This window comes from Sphaeramia orbicularis, chromosome 5, assembly GCF_902148855.1.
Source record: "Sphaeramia orbicularis chromosome 5, fSphaOr1.1, whole genome shotgun sequence".
NCBI classification, from domain to species: Eukaryota; Metazoa; Chordata; class Actinopteri; order Kurtiformes; family Apogonidae; genus Sphaeramia; species Sphaeramia orbicularis.
Window position 1 is genome coordinate 14,142,979 of NC_043961.1, and position 24,879 is coordinate 14,167,857.

At 36.2% G+C, this 24,879-nt stretch overlaps 1 protein-coding gene across 1 annotated transcript in view; it reads right to left on the reverse strand.

The window, feature by feature from the left end:
- LOC115419802 (contactin-3-like) overlaps nt 1–24,879 on the reverse strand; it is a 133,558-nt gene that overhangs the window by 106,880 nt on the left and 1,799 nt on the right. Inside the window, exon 2 of the mRNA XM_030134827.1 lies at nt 12,460–12,663. The gene's annotated coding sequence lies outside the window, so the exon portion shown is untranslated. The remainder of the gene's footprint in view (nt 1–12,459; nt 12,664–24,879) is intronic.

Sequence of the window (24,879 nt, forward strand, 5' to 3'; positions counted from 1 at the left end):
ACGACATTTATGAAGGAGCTGAAAACACTTGATGGTGTTTCTTCTCACAGCGTTAGTGGATATGTTTGGAGTTTTCATTCAGTTCCAGGTTCATCACTCATTCTGGTTCGACCCCACCCTCTGATTTTCATAAAACCAACACGCATGGAGGGTTGGTCCACTATTTCCATACTGCTTGTGCTTCATATCCTCAGTGAAGTGTTCACTACAGCAGCTCTGTCCACAGATACAGGAGTTTAGGCTGATACATGACCAGGTGCCAGTCTGAGAAGATGCAACGTTAGCAAAGTGTCGGAAAATCCAACACCTGGAAGAATCTGAAGGAGACGCTGTGACAAAAAAGAAAGACGTGAAAGGGTGAAACCTAATCCTGGTGTTGATGAATGGAGATGAAATGTGCATCATTATTCAAGGACAGGGACTGTACCATCAACCCCTGTGCATGCTGGGAGATTTTCTAAAGATGGCTTCACATCGTTTTTTCACACAACTTTTAAATAACAACAATATTTATACACCTATTAATGTACATTTATTTAATTACTTTTAACTATAAATAGATTGACCTGTACATGTTCTATTCTGCTGTAGTTTAATCTTTATTCCACTTATTTATACTTATTCTATTTTTACCTCTTTTTTTTTTAACTGTCTGGAATTTAACAAAGTGAGAAAGAAACAGTATCTCAGTTCTCTGTGTGTCCTGTGGATCTAATGAGCTGACATTAAAAAAAATCTGTAAATCTCTGAATCGTTTAAATATCTATCTATCTATCTATCTATTGAAATCTTTATTTCGAACATGTATACAGTGAAATCAAAACAAAATCAACCAACAAAATATCAGTAATGATACATAAAAGGTTGATAAGTAAACAAAAGAAAAAAATAATAAAATAAAGAACATAAATTAAATTAAATTATACATGCTCGAAAAGGAGTAGGAAGAAGTAAAAACTTATATACTCCTACCCCCAGTCTCTATTTCTTATGATCTCTATACAGCAATTATTATTTTATATGAATATCTATCTATCTATCTATCTATCTATCTATCTATCTATCTATCTATCTATCTATCTAGGGGTGTAAACGGTGCAAAAAAAATTCCGTTCGGTCCATTTTTGGTACAGGGGTCTTCGGCAGGATACATTTTCGATATGTTTTTGGTACAGTGAAAGAGACCAATAAAGAGGGGGGGGGGTCTCAGTAACTACCAAAAACCGCAAGTGAAACTTAACTGCTTCGAATGGCTTTTGTGCCTCTGTTATACTCTCTGTTGACATATTTACCCCCCCTTATCGGCGCCCCAGCCTCAGAATAAAGTGTTTTTCGGGGGGTTTCTGCAGAATGTACAGGGTGAGGAAGCAAAATTTACAATGAACATTTAGTTGTTTTTTCTCCGCAGGCACTACGTCAATTGTTTTGAAACCAAACATATATTGATGTCATAATCATACCTAACACTATTGTCCATACCTTTTCAGAAACTTTTGCCCATATGAGTAATCAGGAAAGCAAACGTAAAAGTGTGTGATTTGCTGAATGCACTCGTCACACCAAAGGAGATTTCAAAAATAGTTGGAGTGTCCATAAAGACTGTTTATAATGGAAAGAAGAGAATGACTATGAGCAAAACTATTACGAGAAAGTCTGGAAGATACTATTAAAGAAGAATGGGAGAAGTTGTCACCTGAATATTTGAGGAACACTTGCGCAAGTTTCAGGAAGCGTGTGAAGGCAGTTATTGAGAAAGGAGGACACATAGAATAAAAACATTTTCTATTATGTCAATTTTCTTGTGGCAAATAAATTCTCATGACTTTGAATAAACTAATTGGTCATACACTGTCTTTCAATCCCTGCCTCAAAATATTGTAAATTTTGCTTCCCCACCCTAAATATATATATATATATATAATTGTTGTCAGGCAGAAACCTCTTATTTCCGAAACAGTTGTTTTTCAGGAAACTGGAAAAACGACGTATATTCTAGATACATGAATGGAGTTAAGAGATGTAATCAAAGGCCAATTTCAACACTTTTCATTGGTTAAATATTTTTAAAACCATCAGACCAACATGAAGAGTGACTAATAGACAAAAAAAGACCAAAAGGCCTCCAGAAATGGAGGTTTCTGCCAGACAGCAACAAGATATAATATATATGTTTGCGTTTTGTTTTTTTTTCTTTTTTGCTGTATTGATAATTTCTTTACTGCTCCCTTTTATTACACAGTGACCCTCCACCAGCCCCATATCACATCATGTATATGTGCAATCACCGTGTAAATATGTAAATATCTTTAAATGTTATATTAAATTTTTATACTTTAAGAACGTTTATTTCTACCCCTGTTTCTTTTGCACTGGTGTGTTGCATATTGCTGCTGTAAACTGTTACATTTCCCCGTGGTGGGATCAACAAAGTCTTATCTTATCTTATCTTATCTTAGACTTGAATGGAACAACTATAACACACAATAATGTCCCCCTTGGATTAATAAAGTATTCTGATTCTAATTCTAAGCAAAACCTGTGTGTTTTACTTTTTTTTGTTTGTTTTTTTAATCTTCTATTTAATCATGTTTTGTTTTGACAACTTTACAAACAGTAAACAAACATAAAAAACAGTCGGTAAAATTAAAATTACAATGATGCTACTAGACTGGTTTATGTAATATACGCTTGTGCAACATCACTAGCACACTGAGGTTGTACAGAATGTTTGCACAATAGCTCATATTGTAAAGGATGTGAAACCAGAATGTTATTTCTTTACAAAGTGAGAAGGAAGACAAGCAGAGAAAGCAAAACAAAAAGTGATGGTCTGGCCACAGTACAGGGAGGGCGGGGCTTATTGTTAATTGCTAGGCCATTCCATCCTTGGCTCTTTCTTACCTTTGTTGGTATGTGATTATTGTTGAAATATATTATATCATATACTGACAGTCAATAGAAACTTTGAGGTAAAAATGTCTGCATATTTCTACTTGTAGGGGGGTTGTAATTATTCATTGTGGATTTATTGATGACTTAGTGCTGGGGTAGTTGAGATAATGATGAGTTGTCATGTTGTCACGGTTCATTGCACATGGGTTGGTCTCTTTGCAAAAGTGGACCAAATACACATTGAGCAATACTCAGTGGGTATCTGCACAATTTGAGGATTGGTTTTGAAGGCCTATACAAAGGCCTAACAAAAGCCACCATTGTTAGTCCAGTGAACGGCACTGTGATACAGATCGTATGAAATGGGAGTTGAACGTGTGGCTTTGACTAGTTCTAAAATGTCGGATGGACATCATACATCATGAACCAAAATGGAGAAGAGGAAATGTAATATTATGAGTTGTCTGCTTAATCTTTACATGACAAAGTTGTTTTGCTTGAAGAGTCGTTTTATTTTTGCAAGTCTAAGTAATATTCTGAGTAATATTCCTATATAATAGTAGTATTCTTTTTTATTTTAGAGGTACTGAAGAGTCAGGTTTGATCCGTGTGTGTGTGTGTGTGTGTGTGTGTGGTTTTGATGAACTCACATCTGCCTGTGCTGAACTTAGAGGAGAGGTCAGATTTAAAGGTCCCATATTATGCTATTTTTCAGTCACGTCATATAGGTCTCAGAAGCCCAAAAACATAGTATTTAAGTTTGTTCGCCCCAAAATCATCCTTTTTTGGGAGTTTCAGCGGTCGAAAAAGTCCCTCTCACCAGCCCTCCTCAGAACAGGCTGTTTCTGGGCCTGCTTCCGGGTATGCAAATGAACGCATCTGTCCACGTCCACGCCCACTCCCCTCTTTGGGAGAGGACTCGGCTTACGCTAGCGGTACTACGCGCTAATGTTGACTGTGAAGCTGTCTGACTGTGAACTCTCGTCTACAATACACATGTCTCAGACAGAACGTCTTTCCAAACACTGGCTTTCTTTGCCTTGAGGCGTGTTTGAGCCCCGACGGAAAACGGCGGTGTTGTGTCGGGTTCGTGGACCTGACACGGAAAGACGCCTGCCGCCACTAATGCAGGCAGCTACTAACAAGCTTGATGCTAACTATACTGATGCCAACCACAAAAGGCCCGTGTTCAAAGTAGTTCTGTTGAATGTCTCTGGATATTATCAGCTCTTGCATGTTAACGGGGACGCAAACGTTAGCAGCAGTAACCGAGCTATGTTAGCTGCCATGCTAACGTTAGACGTACACATCAACAACCACCAGCTTATCCGTAATGTAGGGTTATGCAGTAAAGATACAAAAAAATGATAAGAACTTACATCTCCCACACTTGTACTTGGGTCACGAAGCGTTGGTACCGCGTCCTTCTTGATTCGGAGTCTTTGTGCTAAGCCGGAGCTGTATGGGCCCATGTTAAAAAAACACTCGTCCGTGAAATGCCGGACACACACATACAAGCATTTCGGAATGTTGTTTGGTACATGACCATCAAAGATAGAATCCAGCCACTTTTTTCGGAGAGGCTCGGAAGTGGGGAGCAAAAATAAACTTTCGTGTTGGTGTTTGCAGCCAACAACACCACAACTTGCGTGTCTCGCCTTCGCCATGTTTGTTGTCCAAGAGGTACTTTGCCAGGGTGGGGCTCCCTTTGCCAGGGTGGGGCTCACCTTTTCATGCAGGGTGGGGGCAGAGTCAGGGGGAGGAGTTAAATCCTCTTATGTCGTCATAAGCGGACCCAACTCAAACTCGGCCGTTTGAGCAGGCATTTTCACTAAATGTGGTGTAGCAAGGCAGGGAGGAAACAGACAGTTTTCAAATTCCAACCTCATAATGAGGCTACTGCAACACACACGACTATGAAGAAAACTGTCACAAAGTGAGATTTGCATAATATGGGACCTTTAAAAGATCTAATTTTACATCTGTAGAAAGTAGTTGTGGTAAAGAGCACAGAGCAGAAAAACCAGAATACGAACTAGGGGATTTTTGTGGTCAAGCCATGCTAGCCTAATAGTGCAGGTGTCTATGGGCCACGGCGAGAGAGAGTGGCAACTCCTGACCAGGAACGCTACATCCGCTTGACTTTGTGTTTGGCAGGTGCCATTTTCTTTTGTGAAGTTTTTTGTTTTGAAATTATTCTTGAAACTTTAGATTTTTGTTTCTGTATGCCAATATCCTAAACAAACGATTCATATGAAAAAATTCCAGTTTAGCGTTTCAAAATAAAAATGATGTGGAAAAATATGATCTCAAAGTTTTCATTGACTGTGAGTGTAAGTTCTGCAGACTATCATTTAGATCACAGGTGTCAAAGATGTGGCCCGGGGGCCAAATCCGGCCCACCAAAGGGTCGAATCTGGCCCACGGGATGAATTTGTGAAATGCAAAAATTACACTGAAGATATTAACGATCAATGGTATCAAAATCATTTTAATTCAGGTTCCACATACAGTCCAATTAGATTTCAAGTGGGTCAGACCAGTAAAATATTATTATAATAACCTATAAATAATAACAACCCCAAATTTTCTCTTTAATTTTTTTGGTGTAAAAAAGTAAAATTACATGAAAATATTTACATTACCAAAAAATACTTTTACAAAAAATGGGAATAACCTGAACAAATATGAACAAACAGAAATGTCTTCAGAAAAGTACATTTAATTTTATCAATATCCTGCCTGTTACTAAATGCTTTGTTTGATTGTAATGCACATGTGTAAATGATAAACCGATAAACCGAAGCGGAATATTGTTAAAATTGCACTTGTTTTTCTTAAGACAATTCAAGTTGTTCATGTTATTCAGATTTTTAAAGAAACTTTGTAGATGTAAACCTGATCATAATAGAATTTTACTTTTTTCACAGTTATCATTTTACCGGTCCGGCCCACTGGAGATCAGATTGGGCTGAATGTGGCCCCTGAACCAAAATGAGTTTGACAACCCTGATTTAGATAGATACTACGTGTAATATGCATCAGTTTCCCTGATCTGTTTTCTATCTGTTATTTACGTTATTAGGACTCTAAACAGATTTTATTATATCATTAAGGAAGCAAAAGTAATGTGTTCTGTTGTATAAATGTGAGACGGGGGTGAGATTGGATAAGTTTTCTTCTTCCCACTCCTTTTTGAGCAGCACAGATTGATTTTATTTTGTTCTTACTAGTGTACATGGCAATTATTTTTGTCTTGATCATCTTTATTTATTATGAATGTACTTGCTCTCATATTAGTTTGTTGTACACAAAAAATTTAACTTTTTTTCTCCTGCTCAAAACAAATAAATGAATGAATGAATGAATGAGTGATAGTTATCCATCATGTTATGTATTTAAATCCAAATTCTACTGCACTCCCAAAAGTTCCAGTAGGTCACAGGTGTCAAACATGCGGCCCGGGGGCCAAATCTGGCCCGCCAAAGGTTCCATTCCGGCCCGCGGAATGAAAGTGCGAAAATTAACTTGAACAGTCCAGGTTGTCTAAATCATTTTGGTTCAGGTTCCACATACAGACCCATGTGATCTCCAGTAAAAATAACAACACAATAACCCATAAATAATGACAATGACAAATTTTCTTCGTGAAAAATTATGTGGAAAAAATGTAAGTGAAAAAAATAACATTACACTGTGAAAATATTTACATTTACGAAACTATTCTTTCACAATAAAACGCAAATAAATACATAAATAAAAACAAACATGAACAACCTGAAATGTGCAATTTTAACAATATTCTGCCTTTTACTAAATGTTTTTTTCTGCATTTATGGATCCTTGTGATCTGTAGTTGTGTTAATAATAATAAGAGATGGAATACTGTAGAAATTGTTCCAATTTTAGTTCCAAACTCCAAAATTTTAACAATATTCTGCCTGTTACCAAATGTTTATGTAACATTGTATGTAAATGCACATGTATGAATAATAAGTCGCGGCATTATATTGTTAAAATTGCATCAATTTTTCAAATGAAATTTCAGTTTTTTTCAGGTTATTCACATCTTTTTTGTAAAATATAAATATTTTCCTAATTTAATTGGGGGTTTTTTGTACTAAAACCAAAAGAAAAACTTGGATTTGTCATTATTTATAGGTTAAGACATTATTTTACCGGTCTGGCCCGCTTGAGATCAAATTGGGCTGAATATGGCCCCTGAACCAAAATGAGTTTGACACCCCTGCAGTAGGTGTTTTACTATTTTAAACCCTAGTTTGATGCAGGACAATCAGGTCAAAGCTCAAAGTACTTAGCAAATATGATTTTCCGTCCCTTATTTGTCCTTTTTTGCTTACTTTCTGCAGTATTTCTCAGCTCTACTAACACTATGAGGACTGAAAACCGTGCGACACTTGAAAAACATCCAGCGTCTGCAACTCGAATGATCATTTTACGAAGCTTGATCACATTTTATTCTCGGAATGTTTAGATCCATAAAATGAAAGGCAGTACCTCCTATAACACGGAAGCTCAACACCATCCTATGACAACAGATTAAAGTGTTGTGTTAATAATAATAAGAGATGGAATACTGTAGAAATTGTTCCAATTTTAGTTCCAAACTCCAAAATTTTAACAATATTCTGCCTGTTACCAAATGTTTATGTAACATTGTATGTAAATGCACATGTATGAATAATAAGTCGCGGCATTATATTGTTAAAATTGCATCAATTTTTCAAATGAAATTTCAGTTTTTTTTCAGGTTATTCACATCTTTTTTGTAAAATATAAATATTTTCATAATTTCATTGGGGTTTTTTTGTACTAAAACCAAAAGAAAAACTTGGATTTGTCATTATTTATAGGTTAAGACATTATTTTACCGGTCTGGCCCGCTTGAGATCAAATTGGGCTGAATATGGCCCCTGAACCAAAATGAGTTTGACACCCCTGCAGTAGGTGTTTTACTATTTTAAACCCTAGTTTGATGCAGGACAATCAGGTCAAAGCTCAAAGTACTTAGCAAATATGATTTTCCGTCCCTTATTTGTCCTTTTTTGCTTACTTTCTGCAGTATTTCTCAGCTCTACTAACACTATGAGGACTGAAAACCGTGCGACACTTGAAAAACATCCAGCGTCTGCAACTCGAATGATCATTTTACGAAGCTTGATCACATTTTATTCTTGGAATGTTTAGATCCATAAAATGAAAGGCAGTACCTCCTATAACACGGAAGCTCAACACCATCCTATGACAACAGATTAAAGCATTGTGTTAATAATAATAAGAGATGGAATACTGTAGAAATTGTTCCAATTTTAGTTCCAAACTCCAAAATTTTAACAATATTCTGCCTGTTACCAAATGTTTATGTAACATTGTATGTAAATGCACATGTATGAATAATAAGTCACGGCATTATATTGTTAAAATTGCATCAATTTTTCAAATGAAATTTCAGTTTTTTTTCAGGTTGTTCACATCTTTTTTGTAAAATATAAATATTTTCATAATTTAATAGGGGTTTTTTTGTACTAAAACCAAAAGAAAAACTTGGATTTGTCATTATTTATAGGTTAAGACATTATTTTACCGGTCTGGCCCGCTTGAGATCAAATTGGGCTGAATATGGCCCCTGAACCAAAATGAGTTTGACACCCCTGCAGTAGGTGTTTTACTATTTTAAACCCTAGTTTGATGCAGGACAATCAGGTCAAAGCTCAAAGTAGACTTAGCAAATGTGATTTTCCGTCCCTTATTTGTCATTTTTTGCTTATTTTCCACAGTATTTCTCAGCTCTACTAACACTATGAGGACTGAAAACCGTGCGACGCTTGAAAAACATCCAACGTCTGCAACTCGAATGATCATTTTACGAAGCTTGATCACATTTTATTCTCGGAATGTTTAGATCCATAAAATGAAAGGCAGTACCTCCTATAACACGGAAGCTCAACACCATCCTATGACAACAGATTAAAGTGTTGTGTTAATAATAATAAGAGATGGAATACTGTAGAAATTGTTCCAATTTTAGTTCCAAACTCCAAAATTTTAACAATATTCTGCCTGTTACCAAATGTTTATGTAACATTGTATGTAAATGCACATGTATGAATAATAAGTCGCGGCATTATATTGTTAAAATTGCATCAATTTTTCAAATGAAATTTCAGTTTTTTTTCAGGTTATTCACATCTTTTTTGTAAAATATAAATATTTTCATAATTTCATTGGGGTTTTTTTGTACTAAAACCAAAAGAAAAACTTGGATTTGTCATTATTTATAGGTTAAGACATTATTTTACCGGTCTGGCCCGCTTGAGATCAAATTGGGCTGAATATGGCCCCTGAACCAAAATGAGTTTGACACCCCTGCAGTAGGTGTTTTACTATTTTAAACCCTAGTTTGATGCAGGACAATCAGGTCAAAGCTCAAAGTACTTAGCAAATATGATTTTCCGTCCCTTATTTGTCCTTTTTTGCTTACTTTCTGCAGTATTTCTCAGCTCTACTAACACTATGAGGACTGAAAACCGTGCGACACTTGAAAAACATCCAGCGTCTGCAACTCGAATGATCATTTTACGAAGCTTGATCACATTTTATTCTCGGAATGTTTAGATCCATAAAATGAAAGGCAGTACCTCCTATAACACGGAAGCTCAACACCATCCTATGACAACAGATTAAAGTGTTGTGTTAATAATAATAAGAGATGGAATACTGTAGAAATTGTTCCAATTTTAGTTCCAAACTCCAAAATTTTAACAATATTCTGCCTGTTACCAAATGTTTATGTAACATTGTATGTAAATGCACATGTATGAATAATAAGTCGCGGCATTATATTGTTAAAATTGCATCAATTTTTCAAATGAAATTTCAGTTTTTTTTCAGGTTATTCACATCTTTTTTGTAAAATATAAATATTTTCATAATTTCATTGGGGTTTTTTTGTACTAAAACCAAAAGAAAAACTTGGATTTGTCATTATTTATAGGTTAAGACATTATTTTACCGGTCTGGCCCGCTTGAGATCAAATTGGGCTGAATATGGCCCCTGAACCAAAATGAGTTTGACACCCCTGCAGTAGGTGTTTTACTATTTTAAACCCTAGTTTGATGCAGGACAATCAGGTCAAAGCTCAAAGTACTTAGCAAATATGATTTTCCGTCCCTTATTTGTCCTTTTTTGCTTACTTTCTGCAGTATTTCTCAGCTCTACTAACACTATGAGGACTGAAAACCGTGCGACACTTGAAAAACATCCAGCGTCTGCAACTCGAATGATCATTTTACGAAGCTTGATCACATTTTATTCTCGGAATGTTTAGATCCATAAAATGAAAGGCAGTACCTCCTATAACACGGAAGCTCAACACCATCCTATGACAACAGATTAAAGTGTTGTGTTAATAATAATAAGAGATGGAATACTGTAGAAATTGTTCCAATTTTAGTTCCAAACTCCAAAATTTTAACAATATTCTGCCTGTTACCAAATGTTTATGTAACATTGTATGTAAATGCACATGTATGAATAATAAGTCGCGGCATTATATTGTTAAAATTGCATCAATTTTTCAAATGAAATTTCAGTTTTTTTTCAGGTTATTCACATCTTTTTTGTAAAATATAAATATTTTCATAATTTCATTGGGGTTTTTTTGTACTAAAACCAAAAGAAAAACTTGGATTTGTCATTATTTATAGGTTAAGACATTATTTTACCGGTCTGGCCCGCTTGAGATCAAATTGGGCTGAATATGGCCCCTGAACCAAAATGAGTTTGACACCCCTGCAGTAGGTGTTTTACTATTTTAAACCCTAGTTTGATGCAGGACAATCAGGTCAAAGCTCAAAGTACTTAGCAAATATGATTTTCCGTCCCTTATTTGTCCTTTTTTGCTTACTTTCTGCAGTATTTCTCAGCTCTACTAACACTATGAGGACTGAAAACCGTGCGACACTTGAAAAACATCCAGCGTCTGCAACTCGAATGATCATTTTACGAAGCTTGATCACATTTTATTCTCGGAATGTTTAGATCCATAAAATGAAAGGCAGTACCTCCTATAACACGGAAGCTCAACACCATCCTATGACAACAGATTAAAGTGTTGTGTTAATAATAATAAGAGATGGAATACTGTAGAAATTGTTCCAATTTTAGTTCCAAACTCCAAAATTTTAACAATATTCTGCCTGTTACCAAATGTTTATGTAACATTGTATGTAAATGCACATGTATGAATAATAAGTCGCGGCATTATATTGTTAAAATTGCATCAATTTTTCAAATGAAATTTCAGTTTTTTTTCAGGTTATTCACATCTTTTTTGTAAAATATAAATATTTTCCTAATTTCATTGGGGTTTTTTTGTACTAAAACCAAAAGAAAAACTTGGATTTGTCATTATTTATAGGTTAAGACATTATTTTACCGGTCTGGCCCGCTTGAGATCAAATTGGGCTGAATATGGCCCCTGAACCAAAATGAGTTTGACACCCCTGCAGTAGGTGTTTTACTATTTTAAACCCTAGTTTGATGCAGGACAATCAGGTCAAAGCTCAAAGTACTTAGCAAATATGATTTTCCGTCCCTTATTTGTCCTTTTTTGCTTACTTTCTGCAGTATTTCTCAGCTCTACTAACACTATGAGGACTGAAAACCGTGCGACACTTGAAAAACATCCAGCGTCTGCAACTCGAATGATCATTTTACGAAGCTTGATCACATTTTATTCTTGGAATGTTTAGATCCATAAAATGAAAGGCAGTACCTCCTATAACACGGAAGCTCAACACCATCCTATGACAACAGATTAAAGCATTGTGTTAATAATAATAAGAGATGGAATACTGTAGAAATTGTTCCAATTTTAGTTCCAAACTCCAAAATTTTAACAATATTCTGCCTGTTACCAAATGTTTATGTAACATTGTATGTAAATGCACATGTATGAATAATAAGTCACGGCATTATATTGTTAAAATTGCATCAATTTTTCAAATGAAATTTCAGTTTTTTTTCAGGTTGTTCACATCTTTTTTGTAAAATATAAATATTTTCATAATTTAATAGGGGTTTTTTTGTACTAAAACCAAAAGAAAACTTGGATTTGTCATTATTTATAGGTTAAGACATTATTTTACCGGTCTGGCCCGCTTGAGATCAAATTGGGCTGAATATGGCCCCTGAACCAAAATGAGTTTGACACCCCTGCAGTAGGTGTTTTACTATTTTAAACCCTAGTTTGATGCAGGACAATCAGGTCAAAGCTCAAAGTAGACTTAGCAAATGTGATTTTCCGTCCCTTATTTGTCATTTTTTGCTTATTTTCCACAGTATTTCTCAGCTCTACTAACACTATGAGGACTGAAAACCGTGCGACGCTTGAAAAACATCCAACGTCTGCAACTCGAATGATCATTTTACGAAGCTTGATCACATTTTATTCTCGGAATGTTTAGATCCATAAAATGAAAGGCAGTACCTCCTACAACACGGAAGCTCAACACCATCCTATGACAACAGATTAAAGCGTTTACCGTCACTTCTGAGAACCAGCGGTGTAGGCGAGCTGAGCACTTTCTCTCTTGTGACCGTGTTGTTCACCACACAGGTGTAGTTGCCCACGTCTGAAGGCTCCACTTTGGCGATGTACAGACTCCCCGTCTCCTGAGAGATGAATCGGCGACTGTCTTGTTGGACAAAGTACGGGTATTCATTGAAGATCCACGCAAATGTCAGCTCTGGAAAGGTAGACGAATAAAAATAGACTTAGTGCTGCCGAGTCTCTAATACTGTACATCCAGTGAATTCACATTTCTGTTTAATAACTAAATTTCCGGTGCACTTTGTCAGACTAAACTTTACACCGAACTCCTGTGGGTGTAAAGGTTTACGGATAGTTCAGAAAAGTACAGACATTCTTTACACAAGTACTAGCACAGATACAATAAAAAACAGACTCTTGTAGATGTAGAAGTGCCTATTCAACTTATTGACTCGAGCAAAAGCGAAAAAATACAGGCTTTGAAATTTATTGGAACCATAAAAGTAAAAAGCCGCTCTTTGAAGGACATTTATATGAGCTCTTTCAGCGCAAATGAAAACTCCGTCTGATGTCTAATTAATATAATGTGAAGACTTTTCAACCTGTTTGACTTCAAATAAAATACAATAAATCAAAATATTCAATATAACAAATGGTAACTTTGCTGAATCGTCCAGTGTCAGTAACAGAACCTGTTGTGATTCCTCTTCTCCGCTATCCAGTCGCCTTTTAGTGTCTTTTCCATCTTGTCTATTTTCATTTTGTTATCGGTGATATGATGGATAAACCAGGGCTCATCTGGTGTATGTGTTATTGTTACTGATTTAGGTTGAAATTGGTTTTGATGTTGGAAAGGTGTGCAATGATGCAAAATAAAAATAATCAATAATTCTGCTCAATTGCTTTAAAGCTAAACTAATGAGACTCTTCGGAAACGGCGAAAAAAGTGGAAAGTAGAGATATTTGTGGGAAAATGTAGGGAGTAAAAGTTAGTAAGTGACAGGAAAGTAAAGGATAGATGCCTGAAAACTGTAAAGTACTGGGTCAGGGATAGAAAAAGGTTGTGGTCGACAAACTACTAAAAATAAAACCAGTGTCCCTGTATCTGAGCGTCGTGTTCTATCAAGAATCAATACCAAGTTGAATTTGTGAGGTTGTCAGGTTCTGGTCTACAGTATGTTCGAGTCCTGTGGTCTGGATGCAGGAGATCAATATTCCAATAGAAGTGGGCGGTACTTTCACTGGAGGAGAACTCAACTAATTGCATAAAAGTCCAAATATGAGAGAAATGAACATTGTAATCAAAGAGGACATGTGGACAAAGGCATGGGAAGTACATTTTTCATCAACAAACTCCAACACGTGGTGTTACTTTGGTTGGAAAAACCTTCTCCGTTTTTTTATAACACCTAAACAAAAGTCCAAATTCAGTACTGTTTCTGCACAGTGTTGGAGAGAGTGTGGAGAGGCAACAGCAGATCACCTACAAATACTCACAACTTCACAACTCCAAATTTTTCCCTTTGTACAGGGTGGGGAAGCAAAATTTACAATGAACATTTAGTTGTTTTTTCTCTGCAGACACTACGTCAATTGTTTTGAAACCAAACATATATTGATGTCATAATCATACCTAACACTATTATCCATACCTTTTCAGAAACTTTTGCCCATATGAGTAATCAGGAAAGCAAACGTCAAAGAGTGTGTGATTTGCTGAATGCACTCGTCGTATTGTTGATTATTTTATGTTTTTTGTTACATTTTGGTACAATTTTGTTTTTTGTTTTGTTTTGTTTTGTTTTATTTTGTTGATTACTTTGTTAGTTTTTTGTTAAATTTTTGAATAATTTAGTTCTTTTTTTGTTTTTATTTTTTCATTTTGTTGATGATTTTGTTCATTTTTTGGTAAATTGTTGGATAATTTTGTTCTTTTTTTAGTTTTAATTTGTTGATTTATATTGTTTGTTTTTGTTCAATTTTTAGATAATTTTGTTCTTTTTTTTCATTTGTCAATATTGTTTGTTTTTTGTTCAATTTTTTGATTTTTTTTTTTCCATTTTGTTGATTATTTTGTATGGTTTTACAGGGTGGGAAGCAAAATTTACAATGCACATTTAGTTGTTTTTTTCTCAGCAGGCACTACGTCAATTGTTTTGAAACCAAACATATATTGATGTCATAATCATACCTAACACTATTATCCATACCTTTTCAGAAACTTTTGCCCATATGAGTAATCAGGAAAGCAAACGTCAAAGAGTGTGTGATTTGCTGAACGCACTCGTCACACCAAAGGAGATTTCAAAAATAGTTGGAGTGTCCATAAAGACTGTTTATAATGGAAAGAAGAGAATGACTATGAGCAAAACTATTACGAGAAAGTCTGCGCAAGTGTTCCTCAAATATTCGGGTGACAACTTCTCCCATTCTTCTTTAATAGTATCTTCCAGACTTTCTCGTAATAGTTTTGCTCATAGTCATTCTCTTCTTTCCATTATAAACAGTCTTTATGGACACTCCAACTATTTTTGAAATCTCCTTTGGTGTGACGAGTGCATTCAGCAAATCACACACTCTTTGACGTTTGCTTTCCTGATTACTCATATGGGCAAAAGTTTCTGAAAAGGTATGGATAATAGTGTTAGGTATGATTATGACATCAATATATATTTGGTTTCAAAACAACTGACGTAGTGCCTGCTGAGAAAAAACAACTAAATGTTCATTGTAAATTTTGCTTCCCCACCCTGTAGAAGACAAGAAAAAAGGTAAACGACACGCACATCCAAAATTAGAGGTGTGCAGGATCCCAAAAAGTTAAACATGAAAAAATAAAGGAAGGTCCGCACAACCTGTGAGCTCCCAAACCATTTATTCAGTGACGTTTTGGGCCTAGGCCATTCATTAGACTGAGGGAAGTAGAAGACAAGACAATACAGAGGATAATATCATAAAAAATGATGATAAATCACTTAAAAAGTTAAATACAGGGTGGGGAAGCAAAATTTACAATGCACATTTAGTTGTTTTTTCTCAGCAGGCACTACGTCAATTGTTTTGAAACCAAACATATATTGATGCCATAATCATACCTAACACTATTATCCATACCTTTTCAGAAACTTTTGCCCATATGAGTAATCAGGAAAGCAAACGTCAAAGAGTGTGTGATTTGCTGAATGCACTCGTCACACCAAAGGAGATTTCAAAAATAGTTGGAGTGTCCATAAAGACTGTTTATAATGGAAAGAAGAGAATGACTATGAGCAAAACTATTACGAGAAAGTCTGGAAGTGGAGGAAGCAACAAAAAATGTACCAAAGCTTTTATTAAAGCTCTCAAATCTAAAATCCTAAAGGATCCAACCAAATCCATCCAGATATCAGGTATTGCCATGGCTTAAAACAAACTACCCAGATGGAAATTATGTACGGGCGACACAGGATGGTACTCCAGCCCACACAGCTAGAAAAATACAAGATTTCTGCAAATCCAACTTTAGCAGTTTTTGGGAATCATGTTTATGGCCGCCTTCTAGCCCAGATCTAAACCCTCTGGATTCTGCTATTTGGGGCGTTTTAGAACATGCTACCAATAGAACATCACACAGCAATGTCCACTTTCTTAAAGATACTATTAAAGAAGAATGGGAGAAGTTGTCACCCGAATATTTGAGGAACACTTGCGCAAGTTTCAGGAAGCGTGTGAAGGCAGTTATTGAGAAAGAAGGAGGACACATAGAATAAAAACATTTTCTATTATGTCAATTTTCTTGTGGCAAATAAATTCTCATGACTTTCAATAAACTAATTGGTCATACACTGTCTTTCAATCCCTGCCTTAAAATATTGTAAATTTTGCTTCCCCACCCTGTAGAAAAAAAAAATATTCGGAAACTGCCACAAAAGTAGTACTGGGTCTTTATGGGTTAAAATAAGACTTTTAAAAATCAAATGGAATCGTTCCATTTACCTGCGGTGGTTAAAGGGTGACAGGTCTAGATCTGGACTGAATGAAACTCATTCCACTGTGGCTTTAAAATTTTAGCTTCTCATATCATATTCTCTCCCTTATCTCAGTTTCCTTTGATATCAGATACCAAGACATGGCACATGTAATAGCTATCAGCGCAAAAGAAATGGGAGACCGAAGGAAAGGGAGCGAAACAAAATGGATTACAGCGCGTCGGTGCTCGTCCCCTGACACATGTCCTCCATTCCCAGGTCCCTGAGAGACCGGGTTCAGGGGAGACGTCAACGGATGGACGTACGGACGCAGGAGTATGTTGTCATCCTCCGCTGTAGGAGAGGATGGACCTGCCGTGATGAATTACGGTGTCATTTTGAGACGTGGACGTTCGGAAGCGTGGACATGTTCTGTATAATCTACCACTTTAGAGGTGAGGGGCTACGAGTCAAAGGATGGACGCTACGCCTGTCAATCATATCTGGTGTCCTACGATGGAGCCACCCCCTTGGCTTTGGATGGAAGTGGGTGCAGCCATGCAAATATAAAGTCCGTTCTGATTAGACCAGCGCAGTCAACACAACCTCCATCTGAACTGTACTGGTGTACTGAGCAGCAGCAGAAGACTGGGAAGGAAATGTTAGCCGAGGATGCAACACAATAAGTTTTATAGGAGATAGAAGGAGAAACAGGGGGGAGGTGTGCATCAAAACATGACAATGTTGTTCATTTGTCATGTTTGTGTGATGTGATAACTGATGAGGCTGTGAAAGACAAGGCTTCTGCAACATTTAAAGCCATGGAAGGATGGTGGAAAAACAGAAGAGAGGACTGAGAGATGTGGGATCTGGATTTATAGAGTTCAAGGTTATGGAACAGGTCAATATCAGGAAAAGGTAAGGTAAGGTAAGATACGTTAAGATATGGTAAGGTAAGGTAAGGTAGGGTAGGGTAAGGTAGGGTAAGGTAAGGTAAGGTAGGGTAGGGTAAGGTAGAGTAAGGTAAGGTATGGTATGGTATGGTATGGTATGGTATGGTAAGGTAAGGTAGAGTAAGGTAAGGTAAGGTAGGGTAAGGTAAGGTAGAGTAAGATAAGGTAAGATAAGGTAAGGTAAGGTGTGGTAAGGTAAGGTAAGGTAAGGTAGGGTAAGGTAAGGTAATGTGTGGTGTGGTAAGGTAAGGTAAGGTAAGGCAGGGTAGGGTAGGGTAAGGTAAGGTGTGGTGTGGTGTGGTAAGGTAGGGTAGGGTAGGGTAGGGTAAGGTAAGGTAAGGTGTGGTAAGGTAAGGTAAGGTAAGGTATGGTATGGTATGGTATGGTAGAGTAAGGTAGGGTAAGGTAAGGTAAGGTAGAGTAAGGTGAGGTAAGGTAAGGTAAGGTAAGGTAGGGTAGGGTAAGGTAAGGTGTGGTGTGGTAGGGTAGGGTAGGGTAGGGTAAGGGTAGGGTAGGGTAAGGTAAGGTAAGGTGTGGTAAGGTAAGGTAAGGTATGGTATGGTATGGTATGGTATGGTATGGTATGGTATGGTATGGTATGGTAAGGTAAGGTAGGGTAAGGTAAGGTAGAGTAAGATAAGGTAAGGTAAGGTGTGGTAAGGTAAGGTAGGGTAGGGTAAGGTAAGGTAAGGTAGGGTAGGGTAAAGTACGGTAAGGTAAGGTAGGGTAGGGTAAGGTAAGGTAATGTGTGGTGTGGTAAGGTAAGGTAAGGTAGGGTAGGGTAGGGTAGGGTAAGGTAAGGTGTGGTAAGGTAGGGTAGGGTAGGGTAAGGTAAGGTAAGGTGTGGTAAGGTAAGGTAAGGTATGGTATGGTATGGTATGGTATGGTATGGTATGGTATGGTATGGTAAGGTAAGGTAGAGTAAGGTAAGGTAGGGTAAGGTAAGGTAGGGTAAGGTAAGGTAAGGTAGAGTAAGGTAAGGTAAGATAAGGTAAGGTAAGGTAAGGTAAGGTAGGGTAGGGTAAGGTAAGGTAAGGTAAGGTGTGGTGTGGTGTGGTAGGGTAGGGTAGGGTAGGGTAAGGTAAGGTAAGGTAAGGTAAGGTAAGGTAAGGTAAGGTAAGGTAAGGTAAGGTAAGGTGTGGTATGGTAAGGTAAGGTAAGGTAGGGTAAGGTATGGTAAGGTGTGGTATGGTAAGATAAGATAAGGCAAGGTAAGCTAAGGTGTGGTAAGATAAGATAAGATTAGATAATGCGAGGTAAGGTAAGGTGTGATAAGATAAGATAAGATAAGATAAGATAAGACTATCCCACAGTTGAGAAATTTCACAGTTAACAACAGCAACAAAACAAAGTGAAGAGAAAAAGACAAGTAGAAAAACCACAAAAGAGTGAAAAATGAAATATAAGAAAATTAAGAAATTTGGTATTTATATAAATATTTATATATAGAATTAAAATTACATATTATTTACATCTTAACATTGTGGTTGTTAAAATTAGATTAAATTAAACTTTATTGATGCCACAACGAGGAAATTCAAGATTCAACATTCAAGAAGCTTACTGTTATATACGCAGCAATACTGAGCAATGGAATTCTTACTTTGTGAGTTCCCTTCATACGACTAACGTAAACAATTAAACTAAACTAAAAGTAAATAAAGTGCACCCTAAGCAAGGAAAAATAAATAGGTAAAATAAAATAAAGCGAGTACTCAAGTGCAAGAAAATGTGTGCATGCATAAAGATAGTACAAAAAACCCCAATGAAAAATAGAAAATAATAATAACGAAAACTATGCAGATTATGTATATATTTACAACAGAGTGGAAATGTATAAAAAAAAAGATATATTTCTGTTACTGGGGTTAAATAATAGAATGGCATAAATATACATTTAAAGATATGTCATTCATTAATGGTTTTCAAAACATTAGTTTGTAACGATATTTTCGATGGATACAAGCAAGAAAGATTTTTGATGTTTTGATTGGTAGAATAAAACTGATTTTGATTTGAACGTAGGAGTTTCTAAGCATTTAACTTCTGCCTAAGTCTGTTCAATCTTCAGAATTCACAGTCGGCTGACTTGAGCTCAGCCTCATTGTTTGTATTTTCTGTATTACGGATGACGACTGAATAAACCGAAACCAAACCAACCAAATGAAATGCAAATTACAAACGCGGGAATAATAGAAGATGAAAGTAGGAGGGAGCAACGAGAAAAAAAAAAAGAGGGGGAGTGAGAGGGTGAAAAAACTGGTAGAAAAAGCAACAACCGGCGAGCAATGTTTTACTTTTCATTCACTTGTGAAAATGTGAGGAAAACACAATAGGTCTACAGTTACATCAGCCCACTGCGTATAAGCCTATGTCAGAGAGGGAAGCTGTCAAACTGTATTTTACACAAAGTACTCTGACCCATTATCCCATAGACCAGCTGCACAAAGCACTACACTACAAACTGTTCTCTTGTGAAGGAAATTGGTTGTCCCAGAGTGCAGGCTGCTATATCAAGAGGAAGACAAGCTCGGCAGCAGCCATTGTGCATGTCCTCCGTTCGCTGCAGATAATCAGAGTGTGCGTCTTTATCTTTTATTTCAATACACAATCAAAGCATCTGCTGCGCATGAGTGGAGGTACATGTTTACGCAACGTTATCAAACCTTTTTAGATACAACTATACAAGAAACTCTTAGAAACACCAACAGAATCAGCGAAAAACACTCAAAACGAGGTTAGCCTTGGATGTATTTGTCATTAAATACATGCAGGGGATGATGATTAAGAGCACAAAAATGGGTGTGAAACCAGATTAAGTATGAAGCAATATTTTCTCTAAGGTTGCCATTAGAAACAAGGAGATGTCATTCTGTTGAATTACCTTGAATAACATGCAGTGTCGTTGAGTAACGAGTTACATGTAACAGCACTACAGTCGTGATAAAAATTGTTGGACAAAAGTCAAAAGTCATCAAAAATAATGGTCACGCAATCCAGTGCTAACTCCTGTGTGTATCATGTGACTAAAACGGACAGAAAAGAAAACACGGAATGCCTAAAACAGGGGTCTCAAACTCGTTTTCTTTCGGGGGCAACACTCAGCCCAATTTGATCTCAAGCGGACCAGACCAGTAAAATAATAACCTATAAATAATGACGACTCCAAATTTGTTTCTGTGTTTCAGTGCAAAAAATGCCATTAAAATATGAAAATACTTACTTTAATAAATTTTCCAAACAAAAAAGATATGAATAACCTGAAAACACTGAAATTTCGTAAGAAAAATAAGTGCAATTTTAACAATATTATGCCTCAACTTATCATTTATACTTGTGCATTATGGATCTACAAAGACAATAAACACTTAGTAACAGGCAGAAAATAGTTCAAATTGTGCTTAAATTTTTCTTTGACATTTCAGGTTGTTCATATTTGTTCAGGTTATTCAGATTTTATTGTTAAAGGATAGTGTGTAAATGTAAATATTTTGATGATTTAAAGTTATTTTTTTCCACTAACACAAAGAAAAACAATTAAGTTGTCATTATTTATAGGCAAAATGTAATATTTTTTTCACATCAAACCGTGAAGAAAATACGGAGTCATTATTTTTTGTAGGTTATTATGCTATTGTTTTACGTGAAATCATATTGGTCTGTATGTGGAACCTGAACTAAAATGAGTTCCACAGCCTTGACTGTGGAATTTTTACACTTTGCAAATTCATCTCATGGGCCAAACTGAAACCTTTGACGGGCCGCATTTGGCCGTATGTTTGAGACCCTTGGCCTAAAAGCACTGTTTTTGTCATAGCTATTGATGTAAGAACTGAAGTGATTTTATTTATTTATTTATTTATTTATTTATTTATTTATTTATTTATATGTACATATATATATATATATAGGGTGGGGAAGCAAAATTTACAATATTTTGAGGCAGGGATTGAAAGACAGTGTATGACCAATGAGTTTATTGAAAGTCATGAGAATTTATTTGCCACAAGAAAATGTACATAATAGAAAATGTTTTTATTCTATGTGTCCTCCTTCTTTCTCAATAACTGCCTTCACACGCTTCCTGAAACTTGCGCAAGTGTTCCTCAAATATTCGGGTGACAACTTCTCCCATTCTTCTTTAATAGTATCTTCCAGACTTTCTCGTAATAGTTTTGCTCATAGTCATTCTCTTCTTTCCATTCTAAACAGTCTTTATGGACACTCCAACTATTTTTGAAATCTCCTTTGGTGTGACGAGTGCATTCAGCAAATCACACACTCTTTGACGTTTGCTTTCCTGATTACTCATATGGGCAAAAGTTTCTGAAAAGGTATGGATAATAGTGTTAGGTATGATTATGACATCAATATATGTTTGGTTTCTAAACAATTGACGTAGTGCCTGCTGAGAAAAAACAACTAAATGTTCATTGTAAATTTTGCTTCCCCACCCTGTATAATTTAATGTCGCAGCATATATTCAGGAGTAAATGCTTTGTAAATTACACTTGAGATTCGTTTTCTTAAAATAATCACATCACACTTCATCACGTTTGATAAGTCACATGAGACAACACTTGTGCATTAGCATCACCAGCTGTCGCTCTCATGTCACACGAGGACATGTGAAACAGTCCTGCGGCCCAAATACCGTTACCTTCTGAAGCAGATTGACGCCACGGATCATGAGATCATGCCAGATTGCAGTCCTCATTTGCCTCATAGCCTGGCCCAAATATACGGCAGAGACGCACATTTCCATTTTCTAGAACATACTGTCAACTCAGCGAACCTGACTGGACCGACTCCATTCATCTGACGCCGTGAGCTTACATTTGACTGTGGGTTTTGATCCGTTCTCTTGTCTAAAAATGGCAGAATCTCTCATCTGCCAATCAGACTCATTTGCATAATTCTACACAACATGCGTCTGCCAGGCCTGGCTGCGACCAGATGACCACATCGACAATGACAGACTGAGAAATAAATCTGCAAACTCGCTAAAACCTTGAAAAGAACAAAACTAAAGGTGACCTGAGACTTTTACACCGGACTGCATATGTATTATCATCGCATCATACACTATATGGACAAAAGTATGTGGACACGCTGAATTCAGGTGTTTCTTTTCTAACAAAACAGTAATGACAAATGTCAGAATATAGCTCATATTTTGCTAAACCCACTTTTATCAGTTTTTGGTTTGTTTATTTGTGTATTTGGACCCTAAATGTTCATAAAGTTTGAATTTGAACCCTCCAGGTGCTGCAAAGCAAATCAAAAGTGTTCGTCGTGTTAACGGAATGAACTGACAGATCAAAAGTTTGGCTTTGCACATGACCTTCAACTCCACCGCCCATCGTCGTTGGCAACAGCCGTCACTATTCACAGATTTTATCTTTTTTCATCAGTTATGATGGAAATATATTCAGACAAGTACAGCTATTACAACAAATTCAGACAAGACTGACTGGTTACAAGTGGTTTGATCTAAAAAAAACAAAACTGATGCTTTATGAAATGTTGCTTTTGTTCCATCATCGTGTAACATGAATGTATATGAAAAAAATATTAGCCAGTATCTTTATACAACAGACCATGAGTGTGAAATAAATGCCCTTAAAGGGGTCATATTTTGCTAAACCCACTTTTATTAGTCTTTGGTTCATTTATTTGTGGATTTGTACCCTAATAGTTCATAAAGTTGGAATTTGAACCCTCCAGGTGCTGCAAAGCTATCTTTCTATTCATTTTGGCAAAAATCTAATGGATTTCTACAACCCGTTTCAATTCCTGCTTAATTTGTTACGTCTGTAACTAGTTACAACATTTGCACATATAAGCTCAAGACTTCCGACGAACATTTCTCCAAGTACGACATAACTGTTTATCGGCAGCAGCAGTTGTAGTCCATACTGAAAATATGTCCAAACTTTAAGACGATTAACTAAATTTTTTGTTTTTATTTCATATTTTCAGTCTGATTCTTCGAATTTTCTGGCCTTGTAAAATTCTCTGGCTGTTGAAAGCATACAGTCATGGCCAAATAATTACAAAATGACAAAAAAGGATTCTTAATGTCATGCTTTAGTCCAGAAGTCTTTGAAACGAATCTAGTTGTAGTTGGCAACAGCCGTCACTATTTGCGGATTTTATCTTTTTTCATCAGTTATGATGGAAATATATTCAGACAAGTACAGCTATTACAACAAATTCAGACAAGACTGACTGGTTACAAGTGGTTTGATCTAAAAAAACAAAACTGATGCTTTATGAAATGTTGCTTTTGTTTCATCATTGTGTAAGATGAATGAACATGAACAAAATATTGGCCAGTATCTTTTTACAATGGACCATGAGTGTGAAATAAATACCTTTAAAGAGGTCATATTTAGCTAAACCCTAATAGTTCATAAAGTTGGAATTTGAACCCTCCAGGTCCTGCAAAGCTATCTTTCTATTCATTTTGGCAAAAATCTAATGGATTTCTACAACCCGTTTCAATTCCTGCTTAATTTGTTACGTCTGTAACTAGTTACAACATTTGCACATGTAAGGTCAAGACTTCTGACGAACATTTCTCCAAGTTCGACATAATTGTTTATCGGCAGCAGCAGTTGTAGTCCATACTGAAAATATGTCCAAACTTCAAGACAATTAACTACATTTTTTTTTTCATATTTTCAGTCTGATTCTTCGAATTTTCTAGCCTTGTAAAATTCTCTGGCTGTTGAAAGCATACAGTCATGGCCAAATAATTACAAAATGACAAAAAAGGATTCTTAATGTCATGCTTTAGTCCAGAAGTCTTTGAAACGAATCTAGTTGTACTTGGCAACAGCCGTCACTATTTGCGGATTTTATCTTTTTTCATCAGTTATGATGGAAATATATTCAGACAAGTACAGCTATTACAACAAATTCAGACAAGACTGACTGGTTACAAGTGGTTTGATCTAAAAAAACAAAACTGATGCTTTATGAAATGTTGCTTTTGTTTCATCATTGTGTAAGATGAATGAACATGAACAAAATATTGGCCAGTATCTTTTTACAATGGACCATGAGTGTGAAATAAATACCTTTAAAGAGGTCATATTTAGCTAAACCCACTTTTATTACTCTTTGGTTCATTTATTTGTGGATTTGTACCCTAATAGTTCATAAAGTTGGAATTTGAACCCTCCAGGTCCTGCAAAGCTATCTTTCTATTCATTTTGGCAAAAATCTAATGGATTTCTACAACCCGTTTCAATTCCTGCTTAATTTGTTACGTCTGTAACTAGTTACAACATTTGCACATGTAAGGTCAAGACTTCTGACGAACATTTCTCCAAGTTCGACATAATTGTTTATCGGCAGCAGCAGTTGTAGTCCATACTGAAAATATGTCCAAACTTCAAGACAATTAACTACATTTTTTTTTTCATATTTTCAGTCTGATTCTTCGAATTTTCTGGCCTTGTAAAATTCTCTGGCTGTTGAAAGCATACAGTCATGGCCAAATAA